Here is an 8,018-nt window from a genome sequence, read left to right on the forward strand (position 1 = left end):
CACAGTCTCCGTAATGGCGTATGAGAAAATCTGTTAGAATCTATTTTAAAAAGCTGCTAGAACTAACAAGCAAATTTAGCAATGTGGTCATGCCATTTTATTGCTAAATAGTATTCTATTGTATGACTATATGATAATTTATTTTTACGTCTGTTAATGGACATTTTGTTGTTTTTGTTTTTTTAATATTTTATTTTATTTTTTAACTTTCAGAGTACATGTGCAGGTTTGTTACATAGGTAAACGTGTGCCATGGTGGTTTGCTGTACCTATCAACTATCATGTCGGTATTAAGCCCAGCATACATTAGCTCTTTTCCTTAATGTACTTTCAAAAATAAATCTCCCTGCCAGGCACAGTGGTTTACACCTGTAATCCCAGCACTTTGGGAGGCCGAGGCAAGAGGATCACCTGAGTTCAGGGAGTTCAAGACCAGCCTGGCCAACATGGCAAAGCCTCGTCTCTACTAAAAATATAAAAATCGTCCAGGTGTGGTGGTGTGGGACTGTAGTCCCAGCTACTCTGGGGACTGAGGCAGGAGAATCATTTGAACCTGGGAGGTGGAGGTTGCAGTGAGCCAAGATCGACCTATTGCACTCCAGCCTGGGTGACAGGGCGAGACTCCATCTCAAAACTAAATAAATAATATCTGTGCAAAAATTTCTGTACATTTTTTGTGAAGACATGTTTTCATTTCTCTTGAGTAAGAGATCTTGGTTGGATCATATGGTAGATACAATATTTAGCTTTTAAGAAACTGTCAAATTGTTTTCCATAGTAGTTGTAACATTTTGTGTTCTCACCAGCTGTGTATGAGAGTATTAGTTGAGTAGCTCTACATTCTAACTAATACTTGGAATGAGCAGTCGTTTTAATTCTAGCCATTGTGTTAGATGTACAGTAGCAGATTATGGTGTTTTAATTTGCATTTCCCTAATGAACAATATTGTTGAGCATCTTTTCAAATGCTTATTTACCAAGTGTTTATTTTATTTTCTTTGGTGAAATGTCTGATCAAATATTTTGCCTTTTTTTTTTTTTTAGATGGAGTTTTACTCTGGTCACCCAGGCTGGAATGCAATGGCGTGATCTTGGCTCACTTCAACCTCCGCCTCCCAGGTTCAAATGATTCTCCTGCCTTAGCTTCCTAGGTAGCTGGGATTACAGGTGTGGCCACCATGCCCAGTTAGTTTTTGTATTTATAGTAAAGACGGGGTTTCACCATGTTGGTCAGGCTGGTCTCGAACTCCTGACCTCGTGATCCACCCACCTCGGTCTCCCAAGGTGCTGGGATTACAGGCTTGAGCCCCCGTGCCCAGCCATATTTTGCCCATTTTTAATTGAGTTGTTTGTTTTCTTTTTATAGTTGTTTTGAAACAGTTGTATTATTTTTAGTTTTGATGGATGTGTAATAGTTGTATATATTTATGGGGTACATGTGATATTTTGATACAAGCATATAATGTGTAATTATTACATCATGGTGATTGGGTCTCTATCACCTTAAACATTTATGATTTTTATGTGTTAGGAACATTTCAATTCTATTCTTCTAGTTGTTTTGAGATATACAACAAATTACTGTTAACTATAGTCACCCTATTGTGCTACCAAACACTAGATTTTATTCCTTCTATTAACTGTATAATTGTACACATTTACCTACTCTTCTTTATCCCCCATTCCCACTACCCTTCCTAGCCTCTGGCAACTATTAGTCTAACCTCTATCTCCATGAGATCTTTTTTTTAACTCCATATATGAATGAGGACATCATTTAACATAATGCCCTCCAGTTATTTCCATGTTGTTGCAAATGACAAGATATTATTATTTTTTATGGCTGAATAACTTTGTATTATATATACATACCACATTTTCTTTATCCACTCATGTTAATGGACATGTAGGCTGATTGTGTATCTTGGCCATTGTGAATAGTGCTGCAATTAACATAGGAGTGCAGATGTCTCTTTGATATATTGATTTCTTTCCTTTTTTTTATTTGGAGCTATACCCAGTCATGGGATTATTGGGATATTCTTGAGTTTTGAGAATTCTTTTTGTATTTTGTATAAGTCCTTCATTAGATATACGCTTTTCAAAATTTTTTTGCTCTATGACTTATTGCTTTTTAATTTTAAAGTGTCTTTCAAAAAATACTTGTTTTAATTTTAATAAAGTTAGATTTATCAGTTTTTTTAAGGATCATGCTTTTGGTAATGTATCTAAGAAATCTTTATCAAACTCTGTGTCACTAATATATTTTTCCATATTTCTGCTGAAAATCTTATAGTTTTAGGTTTTGTATTTAGGTTTATAATATATTTTGAATTAATTTTTTATAAGGCATTAGGTATAGATCAAAATTTATATTTGTTGCTTATGGCTATTCAAGTGTTTCAGCACCAGCACATCTCTGCTGAATTTTCTTTGCATCTTTGTTGAAAATCATTTGCTGCTATATGTGAGGTCTTTTTCTGGATTGTCTATTCTGTTTTATTGATCTAGTTGTTTATCTTTTTGCCAATGCCACACTATCTTGATTATTGTAGTTTTATAGTACTTCTTGAGATCAGGTACTGTTAATGCTTTGATTTTGTTCTTTGTTTGAAGTCATTTTGGCTATTCTAGGTCCTTCGCATTTCCATGTGACTTTTAGAATCTGCTTGCCAATTTTCACTTTAAAAAGCTTAATGGAATTTGATTAGGAATGCTTTAAATATGTAGATCAATTTGGAGAGAACTGACATCTTAACAATATTGAGACTTCCCATCTATTAATGTGGTATATCTCTTCATTGACTTAAGTTTTCATTAATTTCCTAGAAATATTTTGTAGTTTTCAGTGTACAGTTCCTGTATATCTTTAGTAGGATTTATACTTAAGTACTTATTATTTCTGATGTTATTATAAATATTAATAGTTGTGTTTTTTTATCTTCAATATCTGATTATTATTAGTGTAGAGAAATGAAATTTATTTTTGTGTAATGATCTTGTGTCCTATAACATTGCTAAATTTGCTTATTAATTCCAGTAGCCTTTTTATGGACTCTATCAGATTTTCTCATAAACAATCATACAGGCTGCTAATAAAGACAACTTTTACTTATTCATTTCTAATCTGTATAGTTTTTTCTTTTCCCAATTATACTGGATAGAACCTCTATTACAATGTTAAAAATAAATATTGTGAGCAAATGTTATTGCCTTGTTTCTTATCTTAGGGGAAAAATATTAAATCTTTGCATTATTAAGGATGAAATTAACTATAAATAAAATTCTAAAAGTTTCCTTTTATCCCTAGGTTGGTGAGAGTTTTAATCAGGAAAATAGGTTAGATTTTTACCAAATGTTTTTCCTGAATCTATTAACAGCATCATAGGCTTTTCCTTCTTCAGTTTGTTAATATCAGGAATTATGTTGATTGATTTTTTAAGGTTAAAACAACCTTGCATTCCTGGGAAAACTACACTTGGTGATAATATTTCTGCTTATATTTGTTCGATTCAAATTGATAAAATTGTGTTAAGAATTTTTACCTCTGTATCCATGTGGAATATTGAAAAGTAGCTTTCTTTTCTTGTGATCTCATTGTCTTATTTTAGAATCAGAGTAATGCTGGCCTAACATAATGACTGGGAAGCATTTTCTCTGCTTCAATATTTTGGAAGAATTTGTATAATATTGGTATTATTTTTAATGTTGATGAAATTGCTCAGTGATGCCATCCAAGCCTATAGTTTTCTTTATGGAAAATTTTAACTACAAATTCAATATCTTTAGTAGTTATAAAGTTATTCAAGTTATCTATTTCTCCATGAGTAAGCTTTTATAGTTTCTGTCTTTCAATAAATTAATCCATTTCCTCTAATTTGTTGGATTTATTGGCAAAATATTTTTAGTATTATTATCTTTATTATCTTTGCAATACTTATAGAATATAAAGTCACATCACCATATTGGTAACATAAGATACTTTCCCATTTTTTTCTAATTAGCCTGGCTACATATTTATCAATATTTTTGTTTTTCTCAATGAAATAGCTTTTGTTCTGATTTTATAAATTTCCACTCTCATCTTTATTATTTTCTTTCTTCTGCTTGTTTTGTGTTATAATTGCCTTACTTTTTCTAGTCTCTTATGATGGAAGATAAAGTCTTTGATTTGGGATTTCCCGCATTTCTTAATACAAGCATTATTTCTATTAATTTTCTTTAATTGCTACTTTAGCCATGACTTACAAGTATCTGTATTTTTTGTTCCCATTTGCATTCAGTTCAAAATATTTTAATTTTCCTATAGATTTCTTCTTTACCCAATAGATTATACTAAAATAAATTTGGTTTTTAAATATAGGGATTTTTTGCAGTTCTTTCTGTTACTAATTTCTACTTTAATTTTATACTGGCCAGAAAACATAGTTGACAATTAATATCCTCATCTTTCTGCTGCCATCCTTTTTTTTTTTTTTCTCTGTAGGTAACATGTCTGGTTACTTTTAAAATTTTCTCTTTATTTTTTTTTTATTATTATTATACTTTAGGTTTTAGGGTACATGTGCACGATGTGCAGGTTTGTTACGTATGTATCCATGTGCCGTGTTGGTTTGCTGCACCCATTAATTCGTCATTTAGCATTAGGTATATCTCCTAATGCTGTCCCTCCCCCCTCCCCCCAACCCACAATAGCCCCCGGAGTGTGATGTTCCCTTCCCGTGTCCATGAGTTCTCATTGTTCAATTCCCACCTATGAGTGAGAACATGCGGGGTTTGGTTTTTTGTCCTTGTGGTAGTTTACTGAGAATGATGTTTTCCAGTTTCATCCATGTCCCTACAAAGGACATGAACTCATCATTTTTTATGGTTGCGTAGTATTCCATGTTGTATATGTGCCACATTTTCTTAATCCAGTCTATCATTGTTGTACATTTGGGTTGGTTCCAAGTCTTTGCTATTGTGAATAGTGCCGCAACAAACATACGTGTGCATGTGTCTTTATAGCAGCATCATTTATAGTCCTTTGGGTATATACCCAGTAATGGGATGGCTCGGTCAAATGGTATTTCTAGTTCTAGATCCCTGAGGAATCACCACACTGACTTTCACAATGGTTGAACTAGTTTACAGTCCCACCAACAGGGTAAAAGGGTTCCTATTTCTCCACATCCTCTCCAGCACCTGTTCTTTCCTGACACTTTAATGATGGGCATTCTAACTGGTGTGAGATGGTATCTCACTGTGGTTTTGATTTGCATTTCTCTGATGGCCAGTGATGATGAGCATTTTTTCATGTGTTTTTTGGCTGCATAAATGTCTTCTTTTGAGAAGTGTCTGTTCATATCCTTTGCTCACTTTTTGATGGGGTTGTTTGTTTTTTTCTTGTAAATTTGTTTGAGTTCATTGCAGATTCCGGATATTAGCCCTTTGTCAGGTGAGTAGGTTGCAAAAATTTTCTCCCATTCTGTAGGTTGCCTGTTCACTCTGATGGTAGTTTCTTTTGCTGTGCAGAAGCTCTTGAGTTTAATTAGATCCCATTTGTCAATTTTGGCTTTTGTTGCCATTGCTTTTGGTGTTTTAGACATGAAGTCCTTGCCCATGCCTATGTCCTGAATGGTATTGCCTAGGCTTTCTTCTAGGGTTTTTATGGTTTTAGGTCTAACATTTAAGTCTTTAATCCATCTTGAATTAATTTTTGTATAAGGTGTAAGGAAGGGATCCAGTTGCAGCTTTCCACATATGGCTAGCCAGTTTTCCCAGCACCATTTATTAAATAGGGAATCCTTTCCCCATTGCTTGTTTTTGTCAGGTTTGTCAAAGATCAGATAGTTGTAGATATGCGGCATTATTTCTGAGGGCTCTGTTCTGTTCCATTGATCTATGTCTCTGTTGTGGTACCAGTACCATGCTGTTTTGGTTACTGTAGCCTTGTAGTGTAGTTTGAAGTCAGGTAGCTTGATGCCTCCAGCTTTGTTCTTTTGGCTTAGGATTGACTTGGCAATGCGGGCTCTTTTTTGGTTCCATATGAACTTTAAAGTAGTTTTTTCCAATTCTGTGAAGAAAGTCATTGGTAGCTTGATGGGGATGGCATTGAATCTATAAATTACCTTGGGCAGTATGGCCATTTTCATGATATTGATTCTTCCAACCCATGAGCGTGGAATGTTCTTCCATTTGTTTGTATCCTCTTTTATTTCACTGAGCAGTGGTTTGTAGTTCTCCTTGAAGAGGTCCTTCACATCCCTTGTACGTTGGATTCCTAGGTATTTTATTCTCTTTGAAGCAATTGTGAATGGGAGTTCACTCATGATTTGGCTCTCTGTTTGTCTGTGATTGGTGTACAAGAATGCTTGTGATTTTTGTACATTGATTTTGTATCCTGAGACTTTGCTGAAGTTGCTTATCAGCTTAAGGAGATTTTGGGCTGAGACAATGGGGTTTTCTAGATATACAATCATGTCATCTGCGAACAGGGACAATTTGACTTCCTCTTTTCCTAATTGAATACCCTTTATTTCCTTCTCCTGCCTGATTGTCCTGGCCAGAACTTCCAGCACTATGTTGAATAAGAGTGGTGAGAGAGGGCATCCCTGTCTTGTGCCAGTTTTCAAAGGGAATGCTTCCAGTTTTTGTCCATTCAGTATGATATTGGCTGTGGGTTTGTCAGAGATAGCTCTTATTATTTTGAGATACGTCCCATCAATAACTAATTTATTGAGAATTTTTAGCATGAAGGGCTGTTGAATTTTGTCAAAGGCCTTTTCTGCATCTATTGAGATAATCATGTGGTTTTTGTCTTTGGTTCTGTTTATATGCTGGATTACATTTATTGATTTGCATATGTTGAACCAGCCTTGCATCCCAGGGATGAAGCCCACTTGATCAAGGTGGAGAAGATTTTTGATGTGTTGCTGGATTTGGTTTGCCAGTATTTTATTGAGGATTTTTGCATCAATGTTCATCAGGGATATTGGTATAAAATTCTCTTTTTTGGGGGTGTCTCTGCCAGGCTTTGGTGTCAGAATGATGCTGGCCTCACAAAATGAGTTAGAGAGGATTCCCTCTTTTTCTATTGATTGGAATAGTTTCAGAAGGAATGGTACCAGCTCCTCCTTGTACCTCTGGTAGAATTCGGCTGTGAATCCATCTGGTCCTGGACTTTTTTTGATTGGTAAACTATTAATTATTGCCTCAATTTCATAGCCTGTTAGTTACTGGTGTATTCAGAGATTCAACTTCTTCCTGGTTTAGTCTTGGGAGAGTTTATGTGTTGAGGAATTTATCCATATCTTCTAGGTATTCTAGTTTGTTTGCATAGAGGTGCTTATAGTATTCTCTGATGATAGTTTGTATTTCTGTGGGATCAGTAGTGATATCCCCCTTATCATTTTTTATTACATCTATTTGATTCTTCTCTCTTTTCTTCTTTAGTAGTCTTGCTAGCAGTCTATCAATTTTGTTGATTTTTTCAAAAAACCAGCTCTTGGATTCATTGATTTTTTTGAAGGGATTTTTGTGTCTCTGTGTCCTTCAGTTCTGCTCTGATTTTAGTTATTTCTTGCCTTCTGCTAGCTTTTGAATGTGTTTGCTCTTGCTTCTTTAGTTCTTTTAATCGTGATGTTAGGGTGTCAACTTTAGATCTTTCCTACTTTCTATTGTGGGCATTTAGTGCTATAAATTTCCCTCTACACACTGCTTTGAATGTGTCCCAGAGATTGTGGTATGTTGTGTCTTTGTTCTCGTTGGTTTCAAAGAGCATCTTTTTTTGTGCCTTCATTTCATTATGTACCCAGTAGTCATTCAGGAGCAGGTTGTTCAGTTTCCATGTAGTTGAGTGGTTTTGAGTGAGTTTCTTAATCCTGAGTTCTAGTTTGATTGCACTGTGGTCTGAGAGACCGTTTGTTATAACTTCTGTTCTTTTACATTTGCTGAGGAGTGCTTTACCTCCAACTATGTGGTCAATTTTGGAATAGGTGTGGTGTGGTGCTGAAAAGAATGTATATTCTGTTGATTTG

This window comes from Symphalangus syndactylus, chromosome 12 (assembly GCF_028878055.3).
Source record: "Symphalangus syndactylus isolate Jambi chromosome 12, NHGRI_mSymSyn1-v2.1_pri, whole genome shotgun sequence".
In the NCBI taxonomy this organism is placed as follows: Eukaryota; Metazoa; Chordata; class Mammalia; order Primates; family Hylobatidae; genus Symphalangus; species Symphalangus syndactylus.